This window comes from Coptis chinensis, chromosome 6, assembly GCF_015680905.1.
Source record: "Coptis chinensis isolate HL-2020 chromosome 6, ASM1568090v1, whole genome shotgun sequence".
Classification (NCBI taxonomy): Eukaryota; Viridiplantae; Streptophyta; class Magnoliopsida; order Ranunculales; family Ranunculaceae; genus Coptis; species Coptis chinensis.
Genome location: NC_141461.1, coordinates 26,768,265 through 26,787,505, shown reverse-complemented (window position 1 = coordinate 26,787,505; position 19,241 = coordinate 26,768,265). Strand labels below are relative to the sequence as shown.

At 37.0% G+C, this 19,241-nt stretch overlaps 1 pseudogene; it reads right to left on the bottom strand.

Moving 5' to 3' along the window:
* Nucleotides 1-17,637: 17,637 nt before the first annotated feature.
* On the bottom strand, nt 17,638-19,153 carry LOC147492377 (cyclin-D3-1-like; annotated as a pseudogene).
* Between the last annotated feature and the right edge of the window lie 88 nt (nt 19,154-19,241).

Sequence of the window (19,241 nt, the reverse complement as noted above, 5' to 3'; positions counted from 1 at the left end):
GGAGTTTTTTTTTTATTATCGAACAACCACTAAGAATTGGAATTGAAGAGAGAGAAGATAATGCTTTGTACCAGAATGAAGAAGATGAGAAATGTGGAGAGAGTGGTCGGTTTAGTTGAAGAAACTGACTTTCACGGGACTATTAGGCAAAATGACTACACTGGCCTTCGTAATAGTGATGAGAAATACCACCAGTCATTTATGTTTAGTACAAACACTGACAAATTGTGGCCCGGGTCATTGCTTGTGCTTGAGCGCAAAAGGAAAATACTATTTGTCCCACTTTAGACAACGCGCGTGACAAAAAAAATTCTAAAACAGTCACAAAAACTCTTTTATGCCATTTGTTACCGTTTTAAATAGAACAGTCACAAATAACATTTTAAAACAGTCATAAAAAGCCTTTTTTCTACTAGTGATTTCAATAGATTCGAGAGTAGAAAACAAATATCTTTGATAAATATAGACACGTAAATAGTTTGTAGTTTTACTTTCGTATAGAGTTTCATCGCTTTATTTCGTAGGTAAAACTATTCATTTTTATGTTTATCAAGTTATATTCCCCAGAAGTAGAGGAAGTACTTTTGGAAGATCCTGTCTATCAGGATTGATCATCTCTTCGATCACCGCTACATCTGGCTGACGACGTAAACCTTAGCACTTTTTGGGAGGCAACCCAAAGTATTGTACATATTCCAAACTCTAGGTTTGGGGGTGCACTTGTATATATAGTCGTTGTAGTATAGTTGCATTTCATTGTGCTTTCATTCTTATTTTATTGGCAGGAAATGTGATTAGTAAATAAGCATCAAACAAGGTAAAATGTTTTGATTTCTCTCTTTCCAAGCTTACATTCATTTTGTCCTTAACATCATTATTGTCATTTTGGTGGCTTAGTTTTCAACATTGGGGACAATGTTTCATTTAGGTTTGGGGGTGTTGAAATTTAAAATTTTCTCTTTGATGTTTATGATTTTTGTTGTTAAAAAAAATAAAAAAATAAAAAAATGGTGTTCTAGGTTTCAACTATGGGATTCTTGAGATAATAAAGGTTTGATACCCTTTCGATGATGAAATAGGCCTAAAAGTCTCAATTTGGCTACATACTTTGACTTGATTCGTAGAAATCTGAGTTAATTAGAGTGTAATAGACCTTGCATTAGTTCTTGAGTATCTTTGCATGAATCTTGCATTGCATTTTATGAGTAATGAACTTCTAGAATCCAAGAGTCAGATGAATTAACTAGACAAAACCTGTGAGCCTGAGCCAAAAGTCTGCATTATGTGTGAATTTTCTTGAGTGATGACACCATGGATGAAGCTTTTCCGAGTAGAGAGATGCACACTTCTTCTTGCTAGATCACCACACGGACACCTAGGTAGAATTTAGGCCTTTTTTGACCGTTTGAGCATGATATATCCCACCTATATATATATATATATATATATATATATATATATATATATATATATATATATATATATATCATTTCCTTATAAGCCCTTTTGAAGCCTTGCTCTTTAAGCTTTTTTCTTGTGAACCAAACTCCTTAACCCATATATTTTAACCCATAATATAGCTTACCTAAGTTGTTACTTGAGAGTTAGGATGACTGTGAAGAATATAAAGAAAGTGTACTCAAAGTCAGTTGCTTCCTTAACATAAAAGTCAAAGTTTCAAGACCTTGCCGCAACTCAATTAAAAATCAAAATGGCAAGAAGATGTGCCCAGCCACCTCCAAAAAAAAATCAAAAAATTAAAAAGAAAAAAAAAAAGAAAATCAAAATCTTGGGCCTCCTTGAAAGTTACAATTTGAATTGAAGAAGCACTAAAGTTCGAAGTTTCTCTAAGTAGTTGTGAAGACCCTATTCTCTCAAGTAATAGCTCTTTGAAATATCCATTCCTTTTCTTGTGAACCCCTACCTAAGCCCCATTACAACCCATTTAAGATCTCTAGCTTCCTAGGCTAAGTGTGGTGTGAAAGTAAGAAGATGATGTGATGATTGACCTCGGCTTCTTTGGTTAGTTATTGAGAGTGTAAGGATTGAGTGTGCCCTTGCATACTAGAGAGACCTTGACTTTGAGTGTAATATAATTAGTGATACGTGTCTATGACACAGCTAGTGAGAACCCAAGTTAATGATTCTTTCTAAAGATACCAGAAGTGAAGTTACTCGTGCATAGCATTACATCTTTTCAAAGTACAGTGCTTATATTGCTTAATGTTTGTGCTTATTTCATTTTTATTAATTTTGGTGTCACAAAAATTGAAGTTTATTGCCAAAAGAGATGAAAAGACTTTGCTGAGATAACTTAGGGTGATAACTTGGATAATCGAGTCTTTGTAGTCTAATTTAGAACACCGAAATTTTGTGGGTATATTCTCTGCAAACCCTCACGAGACAAAACTCGTCCTCTAGGGGTAACCTTGAGGTTTATCGGCTTGTTGCACAACCTAAGTGCAATCGCGATTCCTGCGAAAGTGAGTTAGGATTTTCTTTTGTTTTTGTTTTGCTCGAGGACTAGCAAAATATAGGTTTGGGGGTGTTTGATAAGTGCCTAAAATTGTATATTTTATATATAGTTTTATAGGCACTTTATAATATCATTTATGCTTAATTGTGTATTTTTAACGTAAAACCATACATTTGCTTTATTCCATGACATTATGCACATTTTTTGGTCATAAAGGATTATTTGCATATATGTACATCTCTTTGGAAAAGTCCAATGCAAAATATGTTTTATTAATTTGGTTTAATATTTTTTGTAGGAAATAAAGATGTTGGTCAAAGCCCAATCAATGCCCGAGCCCATAAGCCAAAGATGATCATTTAGAGAATCAATAAGTGAGAGCTCATGGAATAAATTGTGCTATCAAGAATGGAAGGAAATGTTAGAGAATTGATAATTATGGAAGAAAATCAAGAAATGATAATTGCAACTACCACCATATATTCTTACCATTTTCACCACATTAAATATCCCAATTTCCATTAATTACTTATTCCCTAGATTTCATTATATCAAATCATTCCATAATACCTTATATCCTAGCCACCATATATATTCTCTCATATCCTCACCATATTCTTGCCAATCACTTCATTCCTAATTCAAAACCATATCATTCCATTTTATCCTTTATTTGATTTCCAATTTATATTTCCTTCCTGTAGGAACCGTTATTCAGAATGCAAATATTTCTACAAACCGCGAGAACCACGCACAGCAGAATCAATGGGGTTCTCAGGATTTTGGATAGAGAACATACCTTTTGAGAATCGGCTTAAATGTAATCTCTGATAATCAAAGCTTTATCAAATCCGAAATCAACCTCTTGATCTTCTATTGTATTCCTTTAGAATAGATTGGACGTTGTGTGGGCAACAATCTACCAATTCCCTTCTTTCTCTCAAAGCTAGATCCAATTTTGGATCTATCTTTCCTTGCCTCTTTTTCTAATACAGTAAATAGTCAATTTCGGCCAAAGAGAGAGTATTCTATTTATAGGCTACAACAGGGACCATGAGGAGAAATTAGGGTTGGGCCTCCTAGCGGGCTTGGGCTTCCCATGTTCGCCCAGAACACACGGCCCAAGTCCGTCAACAAATGGCTTATTCCACTAAAGGCCATTGTTGCACTACCGCCATAATCCCAAATTACTTGTCAGCGTTTATGGGCTCCATATTATATGCTCGTTGATCTCCCCGTGTTTAAGATATCAAATGTCCGTTGATTAAGTCAAGTTACTAACAACTACATTAATCAACTTTTTATGTCCTTGAGTAGTACCATTCAACATCATTATCATGTCGGAATAAATCCACATGCAGGGTTTACATGACAATCTTTTTGAGCTCCTCAAGGGGACATCATCAACCCAACTTCCTGCGGGTCACGGATTCCTTCTATAATCAACAACACACCTTACATACAATGTCATTACCCAATCCATCGAGTTTGTTGATTTACAAATGAATCTCACTCATTGATGATTTAAAGCAATGTACAATGCACATAAGTGCCCGTTATTATATCCGGATTAAGAGGACAAGCATCCATAATAACAGAGACGTTTGTTCTCTTATACAGTCAGTATAAAGAGAAACAACCTCACTTGGTCCTGTTCAATACACACAAAGTGTACTAGTGTAACCCTATAGTCAAGATAGACTAATACCAGATTATACTACAACCGTACTAATGGTTTGTCCAAATCCATCTAGGTTGTGAACGTTTACTTATACTTTATAAGGTACTGATGATATGATCTTCTATGTGTTCACACCATATCATCTACAACATAAAGTATTAGACACATGCATATAACTAATAACATATATAATATGCATAACATTTGCCCATATGATTCTCATTCAAAATATAAAGAATTAGAGTTAATACAAAAGTAATGCTTTTAGTATATAACCCTATCACTTCCTTCCTCATGCCTTGATAATATCTCTTCCGTATTCCATTTCCTAAATTCTTTTATCTTATATTTTCTTCCTATATCCTAAAGAATATTTCTATTCTGTGTGAAGATATTATATGCATAAAGATCTTGTCGGTGGAAGCTATAAATAGATAAGAGAATTGGCATTGAGGAGAGAACCATTCTACACTCATTCTACACCCATTTTAGTATCCAAGTAGTAGAAATTTTGCTTTGTAGTTTTAGTTCATTTAATTAGTGAGAAAGAGTGCTCTTGAGTGTATAATTTTCTGAAGATCAACATCAAAGCAATAAAGGCGGTTTCAATATTCACTCTATCTCTTGTCTTTAATTATTCTTTCATATTAATTAATAGCATGGAGGGCTAAGCTTCCACCCCATGGTGGAAAGTGAAAGCTCTCCATGAAATTCTTGTTATTTTGTTTTTGTCCTTTTTGTTAGAATCTCCACTATATGTGTTTTTGATGAAATCCAATGATATCTCTTTTTAATTGATTTTTGCACTAAGGTTAAATGTGCATGGTTTCTATCACCGTGAAAAATACGGGGTATTTTCCATTGTTAGTTTATTCTTTTTGTTAAAAATCTTTTAGACTCAATTTTATTAGTTATTAAGGGATTTTTGGGATTTTTTATACTTCTTATTGTGGACATTGAATGCCTAAAAATTTCTCATTTGGAGTCAAAGAGAGTAGATGATTGAATTTAATATTGAGATGTTTTATTATGTTCTTCAAGTTATATTTTCCACTAATTCTAGAACTAGTGTTTAAGATTTAGTGAAGTTTCGGAGAAATTTAACAAGAGGTATAAAACTGAAATACAAGAATTGTTGGTGAGTTAGTAACTTTCTACCAAGGGTTTTGATAAATTGATCTTTGAAAAATAATTACTTACTGCTAGCGAACATATGCAGTGATAAAGCTCCGGGAAGTGATGGATTTTCAGCTCTGTTCTACAAGGCAACTTGGAAAATCATTGGTGAGGACTCCATTAAAGCTATTAGAAATTTCTTTATATCTGGTAGGATGCTTCAAGAAGTTAACTCTACATGTATTACTTTAATACCAAAAAATGAAAGACCAACATCATTAGGAGACTACAGACCCATTGCTTGTTGTGGTGTCATATATAAGTGTATTACAAAGATACTAACAAATAGGATGAAAGAGTTCATGCCTATTGTAGTTGCATATGATCAATCAGACTTCATTCCCGGAAGAAACATTCAGGATAACATTCTCTTATCACATGAACTTCTGCATAATTACCACAGAAAGGGAGGACCACCAAGATGCGCTGCAAAAATTGATCTAAGGAAGGCATATGACTCTCTCAGATGGGAAGCAGTTTTATTTTCTCTGCAAAGAATTAGAGTACCAGCTAAATTCATTGCTTGGATCAAGCTATGAATTGAAACTCCAATCTTCTCCATAATGATAAAAGGAGCTCCTTATGGCTATTTCAAGAGTAAGAGAGGTATAAGGCAGGGAGACCCCATGTCCCCATATCTATTTGTGCTAGTAATGGACTTGTTCCATGAACTAATGATGTAAAATGTGCGAGATGGATCATTCAAGCTTCACTACAGATGTCACAATCTGGTCATCACACATCTATCTTTTGCGGACGATCTTATAGCATTCATGCATAGGGATATTGGAACAGCAGGATCTTTGAGAAGTACTCTAGAGAACTTTAAGAAGTGTACTGGATTGGAAGTGAATATAGAAAAGAGCTCTCTTTTCTTTGCAGGTCTGGAGGACAATACATGTGAGGACATCCACAATATCATTCAGTTTCTGAAAGGCAATCTTCCTGTGAAGTATCTTGGACTGCCCCTTATAACAACAAGACTAAAAGCAGCTGATTGTGCCCCTCTGTTGTCTAAAGTGGCTATCAAAATTCATTCATGGAAAGGTAAATCATTATCTTATGTCGGAAGATTACAGCTGATTAAGGCAGTTTTGAATAATGTTAGCATGTATTGGGCATCATGTTTTATGTTTCCGAAAAGTATCATTGAGGAGATCAATAGACTCTATAGGAACTTTCTGTGGACTGGACCTGACTGTGTTACATCTCATGCTTTGATATCTTGGGAGAGGGTATGTTACCCTTATGAAGAAGGTGGATTGGGAGTAAGAGACATAGCATCAGTTAATGAAGCAGTGAACCTAAGACATCTCTGGAATGTTGTTAGCAACAAGAAAACGCTATGGGTTCAATGGGTACAGAAAAATCTTATCAAGAGGAAGGATTTCTAGCATATGGCTGTACCGAGGAATTGTTCATGGAGTTGGAGGGGAATACTAAACAACATGAAAGAAGGAAAGATGATTGTGGTGCATCAAATTGGTGATGGGCAAAATACAAGATTTTGGCTCGACCCTTGGCATCCAGCAGGGATTCTGAGGAAGTTTTTTCCATAGGCGTTACTTTACAACTCCACTTGTAATCTGAACTCAAAAGTTTCACAAGTCATAGAGAATGGCATGTGGGTGATCCCACATAATATTAAGAGACACTTGGCTGACATAGTGCTGCAAATGGAGGAGGTTATGGAAATAACAGGAGGAGAAGACAAGTTGATTTGGTCAATTTCGATGCAAGGGAATTATAGCATGAATGACACTTATCACCATGTCAAAAACACCAAAGCGAAGCCAAAATGGAGTCAACTGGTATGGTACTCGAACAGGATCCCGAGACATTCTTTTATCAGTTGGATGGCTCTGAAAGGAGCGTTAAAAACTCTAAGCAAACTCAGAGAATGGGGGCAAGGTACACTCAGACATTTGTATTTTATGCTGGCGTGAGGTAGAAACTTAACAACACTTGTTCTTTGAGTGCTGGTAGGGCCAATTCATATGGACTGTGCTGTTACAAAGAATTAGATATAGCAAGGGAAGAGCAGCTACATGGAGGGAAGAGCTGAAGTGGATTATACAGACAACGAAGGGAAAGGGAGTTAAACAAGATGTAATGAAATTAGTATGGAATGGCATGATCTATTGGATTTAGAGGGAGCGAAATAGCAGGATTTTCAAGAATAAACAGAGCACAACAGAACAGGTCACGACAATGATTTTTAATGATGCAAGGATTAAGTTGCAATTACTAAGAATCACTATGGAAGCAGGTAGTGAGATGCAATACATAAGCAGCGTCTGGAATATGAATATTGTAGAGAAGGTGCGAGTGGAGAAAAAGTGCAGATGGGAGCAAGGGGAAGAAGATAACACGCATGTCTTGAATACGGATGGGACACTTCAAGGAGATGTGGGAGGTTGGGCTACAGTGATTAAAAATGCAAAGGGAGAAGTGAATGCGGCAAGAAGAGGGAAGTCTGAGTATGGAACCATTGCTCTAATTGAACTGCAAGGTGTGGAGAAAGGACTGGAAATGGCAGTAAGCCAATGCATAAGGAGAATAGAAGCACGAACTGACTCCACAAATATAATCTCATTCATGAAAGCCAGGAGCACAGGAAAATACCCATGGCAAGCAAGAAAGTTGGTCACGAATATTACTCTTTTGATTGGACATTTGGAAATGTTTACTATACAGCATGTGTATAGAGAAGAAAATAAATTGGCTGATACCTTAGCCGATAATGTCCCAAATGTATGTAATGTCGATATTATCCCTAGTTCATTTTCTAAGGACATTAGGAAAATTGTATACGAGGATGTTATAGGCATAGAATATGTGAGATTGTAACAAGCTTATGACGAGTATTATTTCTTTTTTATGAAAAGGAGTAGGGACCTCTCTAAAAATCTCACTTGCCTACCAAAAAAATAATAATAATAATTACTTTAGTTTGTCATTATTTCCTTACAAGTTACTTTTATTTTTAGTTTAGATAAGAAATTAGAAATTCTCAACAATTGTTTGAATATTAATCACCAAGTTAGCTATTGGTTTATGAAATCTTTTCTCCCCCATTTATTCACTTCAAGATGTGGATCGATACCTCACTTACCGCTATTATAATCATATTTTATTGATTATTTTGCAGTTTTTGAGATTTTTGTTGATTGACATGTTCTAGACGACGGAATTAAATATTCAAAGAATTTGTCCAAATCATTCATCTCCTTGAGGGGGTCTGGCAAAACAGGATGTCACACGAACTGCTGGGGTTGATCAGGGTGCGCTTAACTGTCCAATCGCTGATTTTGATTTGGACAACCAGAGCGTCATTGTATGGTAGGCACACCTTGTTGAGGTCAGCCTTAGTAAAGGTTATGTCTCCATAACTGCAGTTAGTTGTACGTGGGATGGGGGCCGCTTGGGAGGAGAACTGGCAAACTTCCTGGAGAGCACCTACTCGTCTCCTCTTCTCCCTTGAGGATGTAACAGAGTTGTCCTGAAAGGTGATCATGTTGATTGTTCTATTATTATCTCTGTTAGACAAATGCTGGCGGCGTTCATGGCGAGATCGCTCCCGGGTCACGGGCTTGGGAATGAGCTCGATTGTTAGTACCCGAGCTGGAGTCCGGCTTTGCTCTCTGCGATCCATTAGTTTGTGATGCATGTCACCATCGGTAATATCAGTGTAGTGTTTGATATGCTCTGCTTCAACAAGATCCTGGAGGTAGTGCTTTAGCCCCCGGCACTTGTTAGTCTCATGATACTTCGCTTTATGAAAAACATAGTATGACTTTCCTCGGGTGTCATCCAGCTGTTTCACCTCAGGTCGGTAGTAAGAAGCTTTTTTGATATTTTTCAGTATGTAACTAGGAGATCGAGTGAGGGCAGCGAACTCGCGCTTTGTGTGCACTCTTGTTCCGGCCTTATGCCCTTGTTGTCTAGGTCGCTTATTGGAGGAGGGGGCTATGTCTAAGATCACAGTGACCTATTCTTTCTCGCCTTCCCGTTCTAGTCCTTCTTGTAGCTTGATGTACTTGCCCACACGGGTGTACAAGTCTTCGAGTTTTTTAGGACGCTATTTCATCAGCGACCTGGACAGCCAGGTGTGTTTTTGGATGGAATTGGTGAAGGCTAAGGTTGTGAACGACTCCTTGAGGTTGCTCTCCATAGATAGTAACTCTGTCTTGAATCGTCCTAAGAAAGATTGGATTGATTCATCTTTCTTCTTAGACAACTGAAAGAGTGAATCGATGTCAGCTCTTTTATGAGTGTTGTGGACGTACTAACCAGCGAACTGGTCAGTAAGCTTTTTGAAACTTTTGATCGAATTTGGTTCCAGAGCATAGAACCAATCTAGAGTGCCGTCTTTGAGACTGGCGGGGAACAGGTTGCACTATAGATGGTCCCACTCTTGGGCGCTGTAGAGCGTGAGACTTTGAATATAGGGAGCTACGTGTTGACCCGGGCAAATGCTGCCATCATGCATCACGAACTGTGGCTAGATGAAGTCCTTTGGTGAGGGTTTACTGAGTACCTCGACGGTGAACGAGGAAGCCCGATATGTTTTCAGCATCTTCTGGATGACCTGAGTGGCTTCCTTCTTCACAGTGCTTTGCTCCATTCGCTGGGATAGCTCATTGATTTGTTAGTTTACTTCGAGGATGCCGTCCTCATTAGTGTTGTTGTTTGGTATCTGGGATGCGATCGGAGTTTTGAGCGTCGTGTTTTCTTGGCACAGCAGGATGATGCTGTCGTTCATTGTTCCCATCTAGCTGACCAGATTCTTCACTTGCTTCTGGAGGCTTTCCATGCTTCGTGGGGCTTGAGATTTAGTTAGTTTGAAGATTTTTAGAAAGTATGAACTATGGTTTCTCAAGAAATCGAGCCACAGACAGCGCCAATGTAAAGGTTGTATTTGGTCAACCTTACTGATGAGAAAGATTTAGATGGAGAAGATGACCATTTGAGGTTAATTTGATCGAGTTCGTATGAATGAACTACCTATGTATCAAGTTCTCTCTTTGAGGGGAGGGAATTGAATCAGGTCAGATGTAGTTCATAATCCTCTTTATATAGGCAAGATGCTTGCGCCTTCTGCTCTTCTGCGTCAAGTTAGGTTCAGGTCTCCTTCTCATTGGCGAACCATGATGGCGAGTTATGAAGAATCAATGAGATGCATGCCTGAAGCTTCGGTCTTGAAAGCTATAATAAATACATATGTTACAAGCCATTATGAGATGGGATGAGTGAGCTTCATGGAGGTCGTCTTTGGGCAAAATTATCCTATCAACTTGAGTCACTTAGATGTGAGCTCTTAGGTTGAACAGCTGAGATCGGTTGATCATTGCTTTGATTGAACAGATCTCTTTGCCTGAGATAAGTCACTATGAAGCGAGCTCTTAGGTCGAATAGCTAAGATCGGTTGATCATTGCTTTGATTGAATAGATCGTTTTGCCTGAGATAAGTCACTATGGAGCGAGCTTTGAGGACGAGGATATGAGGTCGGTTGTATATGCTGGACATGTGTGTGATATTCATTGGATGTGAATATTACTCCCTCACATCAGAAGTACAGAATAGTCAACAGTTAAACATTTAATACAAATATGCGTAAGAAATGATGACTCAGCAAAAGCGTAACTAACTTTAGTTTTATGTTATAACTAATCATGTATTAATCATGTTCTGTAACTAATTTGTTTTGTAACTAAATAGACAATTGTTGTAATCATTATAATTCGATGAAATCGTTCTCAAGTTTTCAGTAAACATCATTTTATTTCTAATTGCACATATAGATTTATCTTTACTGAAAATTTGGTATTGGATTTCAGAAGTTTTGAGTAAGTTGTGGGTTTTTGATTTTTGATGTTTAAGAATTTGCAATTACCCATGAATTGACTGACCAAAATTCATATAGTTCCTCCCTTTATTATAAATTTTCAAATGATTCCATGAATTGAAATCTCCATCAAGAGTTGGTTGTTTGTTTGTTTGAGAAATGTATTGGGGTTTATGAGTTTTCAATCTGATTTCTATGAGAATGGGCAAGGCAGAAAAGATAGAGGGTTGAACAAACGGTGGTAGAGAGAAGAGGGAAGATGGTAGACAGCACTGCACCAGTTCGCCATTGAAGTTGAACAGTAAGACGACGGTGGTCTGTTTGATATTACTGCTCTCTTTCTTATTTGTTTTTGTTACCGGCTGTCTTTGTATTATGTCTACCAATCCACGTGGAATAACACTAGTGGTTTGTGTTAACAATATCGTAATTCTGTGTGTTATGCTAGAATGACTCAACCTTAAGGCAAAGTCCAATGGTGCGGCAAAACACCAAATATCACGTAAATTGTGATCCAATGGTGCATGAAATCGCTAACCCGCTAATGCTATCAGTATAAGTTTCGCTATGTATACAGCCAATTTTAACAATATAGCGTATGCTCTGCACGCCAGAACAAGTGGCGGCCACAGAAAAAATTCAAAATAAATCTATACGCCTCTGTGGGTAGCGCCTAGAATTCGATTTAATTTCGAAATAAATCTACACACCTATTACTGTGGCGGTTAGAAGAGGGAGAGAGATGGGAGAAAGGGTAAAATAGCGAGGGTGTGAAAAAACAAAAAGCCACACGCAAGTGTGAATGGCGGTTACAAAAGAAATTTTTTCTCACCTACACGCCAGTGTGAGTGGCGGCTAGATGGGGTGACTGTTTTTGGGCTTTTGCTACATGCCTATGCCAATGACGGGTAAAAGAAAAACTATTAGGTCAAACAACACTATCCCGCTAACCGCATATACTGTGGTATTGTGGTTTGCTGTTTTAGCGGACCAAACCATTGGACTTATCCTAATACTATTAAAAGAGGATTGAACAAGAGACTAGAAGGGAATTCCTTCGTCATTATTAACTAGTCTTTTGTTTAATGACTCTATTGCTAATGTACTTTTCGTATATTTTGTTAATTGAATAAATAAAGGGTCTTGTATTGGGCACTCATCAAATTGGATTGAGCAACCCCCCAAAAAAAAAGAAATATTACAAGTTTGCCATTAAAGCCCAAGCCCAACAACCAATCCAACTGGTCTAGTCATAACGAACCCCTCGGGTCGTTTAACGGTCTCGTCATGTCGTTTGAGCGTACACTCAAACGACCTCACCATGTAGTTTGAGCGTAGGTACACTCAAGTGGTCTGCGCGTGTCCTTTGAGACAAAACTCTTGGTTTTTTGCTAGACGATATGGCGGGATAGTTTGGGGACTCTCTTGGGCGACATGGCTGGGTCGTTTATACTTAAAAAATTCGGTTTGTTTGTCACGATGTTGATTTTAAAAATCAACTTCCACTTAATCAACCCAAAATCAAACTCAAACTCAAAAACGACTTCATCAAGCTTGTACAAACTCGAACTCAAGTTTAATCAACCCAATCTTCCACCCAAACTCCAAAAAATCATCAAGTTTGAAATCATAAAGTTTAATCAACCCAATCTTCCACCCTAATCAAGTTTAATAATCAACCCAATCCAATTTAATCAACCTAATCAAGTTTAATAAACCCAACCAAGTTTGAGTATATACTTAAACGGGACACAACTCGAATTGGGTGAAGTCACCAACTTCAATTCTCATTGTTGATTCACAACTCCACACTCGAAGTATGAACAAGACAGAAAACTCGAAGTTTTTTTTTTTTGGGTTCAATCTCGCGAAAGAGATGATACCGGCTACAAAAGGTTTGAAAAAAATAGTAGCCGGTATGCGTTGACCGGAGGGGTGTTGTATTGGGCTATTGTTGTTGGACTTAGTTGTAGGGCTTAGGCCGGAGCCTACCCAATGCAATTTGATTAGTGCCCGATTAAATCACCATAAATAAAACATTAAATCTATTTAGACTCCATTGTGGACACTCTTTAGGGATTCCAGCACACGAGATCTTTGGCAAAAGGAGAAAGAAATGAAAATACCAAATACAAAATAAAGGAAGAAGAAAAAAGAAAAAATGTACTCTAGCTTCTCCAAATTCTTCCCTTTCCCTCCACCTTTCTCTAATGAAGAACTAAATAAAGTAAAGCCTAACAACGACTTTTGGTATGGATGACTTGAATTGCGTGGAGTCGCTGGCAATTGAATCAGCGGCTACATGAGTTAAATTATCATTCAAGTGGAAGACCCTTATAACGACCACAAATGGGTTCAATGGAGAAGCATAACAACTTGTCCAGGGTTATTATTAGTGTTAAGAATCTAATATAATCCTTTTCATTATAATAAAAAAGAAGAAGAATCTAATCCTTCTTTGTTCCTTTTTGTTTTCATTGATTGATGGTGTAGATTCCATCAAAGTTATAAATAGATTACCTGCAAGTCTTGGCTGGTTCTAGTCCCATGGATGTCAATTGTTTCAAACTTAAATTAGTAATAATGTAATCAGTTAATGGCCCCATCCTAGTTGTTTTGACCGGGCTCTCTGGTTGTTTTCTAATCAGAGTTATTGTTGCACCAATCAATTTTTTTGTAGACAAATCATGAAATAAAGTGATACAAATTTAAGAGTTCAAATATGAGGAGTTCTAATATGGATATGTCAAGACTTGCAAATTTTGTTTTTGTAAATTTTCACTATTTTACTTAATATGATTCTCTCTTTTAAATTTTCAATTATAAGGAGTAACTCTCAAGGACAAAAATGCCGAAAAAGCAACTCTCAAGGACACTTTTTTATTTTTGTAACTCTTAAGGACCGGGTAGATGAAAGGTCAAGTATTCATACTAAATACACCAGGTCGTTTCGTTTGGGTCGGGCTATTAATTATTTCGCGTCAGGGGTATACTTGACATTTCATCTACTCGATCCGTTTTTATTTCAAAGTATACCCTTGACGAAATAAAAACGGATCGAAAGTAGATGAAATGTCAAGTATACCCCCGCCGAAATAAATTAATACCCGCCCAAAACGAAAACGACTTCGGTGATTTAGTATGAACATTGAATGTTCACAGTCATTGGGTATGAATATTGATTGGGTATGAACATTCAATGTTTATAGTCTTTTGGGTATGAACATTCGATGTTCATAGTCCTTGGATATAAACATTCAATGGTCATAGTGAACATTCAATTTTTGGGTATGAACATTCAATATTCAGTCCTTTGGGTATGAACATTCAATGTTCACAGTCCTTGGGTATGAATATTGATTGGGTATGAACATTCAATGTTCATAGTCTTTTGGGTATGAACATTCAATGTTCACAGTCCTTGGGTATGAATATTGATTGGGTATGAACATTCAATGTTCATAGTCTTTTAGGTATGAACATTCGATGTTCATAGTCCTTGGATATGAACATTCAATGTTCATAGTCATTGGGTATGAACATTCAATGTTCATAATTGATTGAGTATGAATATTCAATGTTCATAGTCCTTTGGGTATGAACATTCGATGTTCATAGTCCTTGGTCCTTTGGGTATGAACATTCAATGTTCATAGTCTTTGGGTATGAACATTGAACATTCAATGTTCACTATGAGCATTCAATGTTCATACATCAATATATTGTATAAGGTATATTCACATGTTTGGATATGAACAATCATTATTCATACACCAGCAGAAGGTATGAACACTCATTGTTCATAGTAAAATGACAGAAAAGGTAAAATTGGAAAATATTTATTTTAAATCCGGGCCATTTGTCCTTGAGGGTTATTTTCACGAAAGGGTATAACTGGCATTTAAAAAAATAAAATGGTCTGGCCAACTTATTTTGTCTTTGAGGGTTACTAAATTTGAAATCGTGGGTCCGTGAGTTACTAATTGCTAGAATTTGTCCTTGTGAGTTACTCACCAAAAACTGTGTCCTCTAGACTTCATTTTCTCCAAAATTGGGTGTTAGGCCCAATTTCTTGTATCAAATAGCTGGCAAGAGAAAATTAGTTCATGTTTTAATTTTATTGGTTAAGAAAGATTGGACACGTGATGGAGTCGCTAGAGAGTCACAATAGGGAGTCTGAGAGTCTGAGTAGAACTACTCTAAATAAAATGCCAGTTACCAAAAAAAAAAAAAAAAAATAATTCCTTGGTTATTATTTAAAGTTTTCTTTCCTACAAAACTAAAACTTCCAAGAGGTGGTCCTATTCTGTTTCCACTTTGCTCACCACCTAAATTCTACAAATTCTTCAAATGTTTCTATGTTGTATTCCCAAGGGCCGTTCTGACTCACAATGCTCTTTTCTTTTATGAAGAGCGTAGAGTGGCATCAAGGTTCAGATTCTATACCAGACACAGTTAAACAAAGGGTGACAGTGCACAAGAACAACCCAAAAGAGTAACTAATTTTAACAAATTTAACATAAACTATTTAATTTAGGGTTAAGTAGTATTACCCCCCACTAGATGAGCCAATTAGGATTTCCCCCCACTAGATGAGAAATTAGGGTCTCTTCCTCTAAACACATGGTCAACTTGGTTTGACTGTTAACTTTTAAGTCAAATAGCTGAAAATGACACAATTGCCCCCACCTAATTAAAATTGAACATTTGTTTTTTGAAAATAATGGGAGCATTTGTGTAATTTTCAGTTGCTTGACTTCAAATTTAACGGTCAATCCAAGTTGACCGTGTGTTTAAGGGGGAGACCCTAATTAGCCATCTAGTGGGAGTGAAATCCTAATTGGCTCATCCTAATTGGCTCATCTAGTGGGGGTAATACTAGTTAACCCTTTAATGTATTGATCACAAACCACTATCTTAGATGTATTTGGACTTAAGGTAACAAAAACCCACTCCTTAGTCCCTCACTCCCTCCTTTACTCCATCAATGTTTTGGTGTTGTCTCTTTTTCTTCCCTGAATGGGAATGGTTTTTTTTTGTTCAAAATCTTCACAAAAAAACTAAAAAATAATTTAAAATAGCAAAATCCTCTCATTTTTCACCCTCTTATCTTTTGAGATGGAAGGTACAACAAACTGTATCTCCCGGCCCTCATAGTGACAGATCAGTCCATCAATGACTTTCTTCTCTTAGGCTGTTCAAAATGCTGATATGTGACAGCCTGGTGCCTATTTCATTCATACTTTGAGCATGAGGTCTGTTGATTCAACATCCCCAACTCAAATTATTAAAATTATTATTGAGTCCTATTACTGACGGACTCCATATTGTGTTGGGCAGACCCAAAAAAAAACAATTATTACAAGTGTGCCATTGGTCCCAAAAAGTCCAAAAAAAACAAATATTACAAATGTGTCATTAGTCCCAAAAAAATGAATTTGAAAACCTCAAGCTTAAACGACCCGCCTCGCTCATTCTTAACCCAACAATGTGGCGACCCGGATCGAAGTTCAAAACGTTCATTGTCGCTTGGACTAAGTCCCAAATGACTTGGCACCACATTTGAAGAGACTCAAACGGTGTGGCCACATCGTTTGGACTAAGTCCCAAATGACTTGGCCACATCGTTTGAGACTTAGTCCAGACGGTGTGGCCACACCGGTCAAGAGGCCAAAAAACAAAACTTTATATTTTTTCAAAGTTCAAATCCCAAACGGTGTGACCACACCATTTGGACTAAGTCTCTAACGATATGGCTACACCGTTTGGACTAAGTCTCAAACGGTGTGGCCATATCGTTGGAGACTTAGTCCAAACGGTGTGGCGTTTGGGATTTGAACTTTGAAAAAAATATAAAGTTCTATTTTTTGGCCTCTTGACCGGTGTGGCCACACCGTTTGGACTAAGTCTCAAACGCCAAAAAATAGAACTTTATATTTTTTCAAAGTTTAAATCCCAAACGGTGTGGCTACACCATTTTGACTAAGTCTCAAACGATGTGGCCAAGTCGTTTGAGACTTAGTCCAAACGATGTGGCTACACTGTTTGAGACTCAGTCCAAACGGTGTGGCTACACCATTTGGACTAAGTCTCAAACGATGTGGCCAAGTCGTTTGAGACTTAGTCCAAACGATGTGGCCAAGTCGTTTGAGACTTAGTCCAAACGATGTGGCTACACCGTTTAAGACTCAGTCCAAACGGTGTGGCTAAATTGTTGGGTTTGCATAATGAACGACCTAGTCGGGTCGTTTAAGATTGGGGTTTTCGAATTCAATTTTTTGGGACCAATGACACACTTGTAATATTTGTTTTTTTTTAGATTTTTTGAGACCAATGACACACTTGTAATAATTGTTTTTTTTTTGTTGGAGTCTGCGCAACACAATATGGGGTCTGTCAATAACAAATACCTTATTATTTTGTTAGTTAACTTTTTTTGGTATTTTCTTTGGTGTTTAATTTTCTTGTATTGCCCTCTGAATTAAACTTGAATGAGGTGAATTTGCACATGACCCAACTGTTAGATCATCACTTTTATAGCTTAAGCAAGCAGCATCTAGCACCCCAATTGGACTCTGTGGCACAGATGGAACTGATGCACTATTTGTAACCTTAATAGCTCCACCAATCAATGAAACATCTTGGATAAGAATACACTTCAACAACCTCTCCTGCCAATGGAAAAAACAAAGAGGACCTCATTACATTACTAAATTTATCAAATTGCGTAAAATTCAAATTGAAGGAGTGAAACAAAAAGATGATACAATTACCTTTTCTACATGTTGGATGATACAAGATGTTGCCTTATCAACATCTACTGTTTGAGTTTCTCTCAGTACAGATATTACCACTGCTCGCTGCAGCAACTTCAGAAGGCCTGAAGTTCAAATGTTCAATACCTGCATTAATTTCCCAACCAACATTGGATCAGAAAATTTCTCAACTAATATTGTATTGCATTTTGGGATAGAACAACAATTAAAAGGATAGAAATAGACCTTAGTGTAGTTAATATAATGTTGATGGATCGAGCGATCAATGATCTCCATGGAGGTTGATCGTCGTTGAACTTCCAAAGGAAGTAATCTATGAAAGAGAATGGAATAATCGCTTGCATTCTCCAATTCAATGTGCTCAATACATGAAGCTCCATTCTCTGTATGGTTCTAGCTTCAAAGACGAATTTTGATACAAATAACCTACATACATAAACTACCAATATCAGGCAATGCGTTTGTTAAATGTGACTTAAAATCTCACAAATTCAAACCAGTGATCACAGTAATTCAACAACATATCAGAATGGTTCTGCAATCAATACCATTTTAATCTAACATGTTTTCTTTCTTCACCTGTAAATATAAAGAAAGAGGTACATCTGTTTAATTTCCTCGATTTTGGCTGCTAGAGATAAACAAGCTACAGCTAAAAGTTGCATCATCCCAGCTTTACCTTTCTAGACACAATCAAGAAAAACAAATTAAGACAGTTGCATTAGTAATTTAGTACAAATAAGTAGTGAAAATGAAAGTAGTTTTTTTTTTTTTGAATAAGTTTTTGGGGTTAGGCAGACCCCTACCTGTATTAAACTCTTATATAAACTTGACCTCTTTTATCCTCCTCCACAATACATGTCAGTCTGTTGTCTAGAGGAGGAACAAAATAGAGGACATCATTTACATTTGAAAGTGCTGCTAGAAAGTCTGCTGCCCTATTACATTCTCTATAGACATGTATGAACCTAATGACAGAAAAGTTAGCATAAACTGCCTTAATCTCTTTGACTAGATTGACACAGTACCATGGTATTTTCTCCTTACCCAAGAGAATCTTGATAAACCTAAGAGAGTCTGATGCTACCTCCACCTTTAGAATGTTAATACTCTGACAACCATAGAGACCTTGCAATATTGCCTTTAGTTCTTGAAATAAGACAGACTTCATCCCTCCTGAACCCGAGAAGCACATTGTAATATTTCCCTCACAATCTCTTATTGTTCCTCATGTTCCACACCGATCATCAGACACTGCACCATCAGTATTCAATTTAAACATA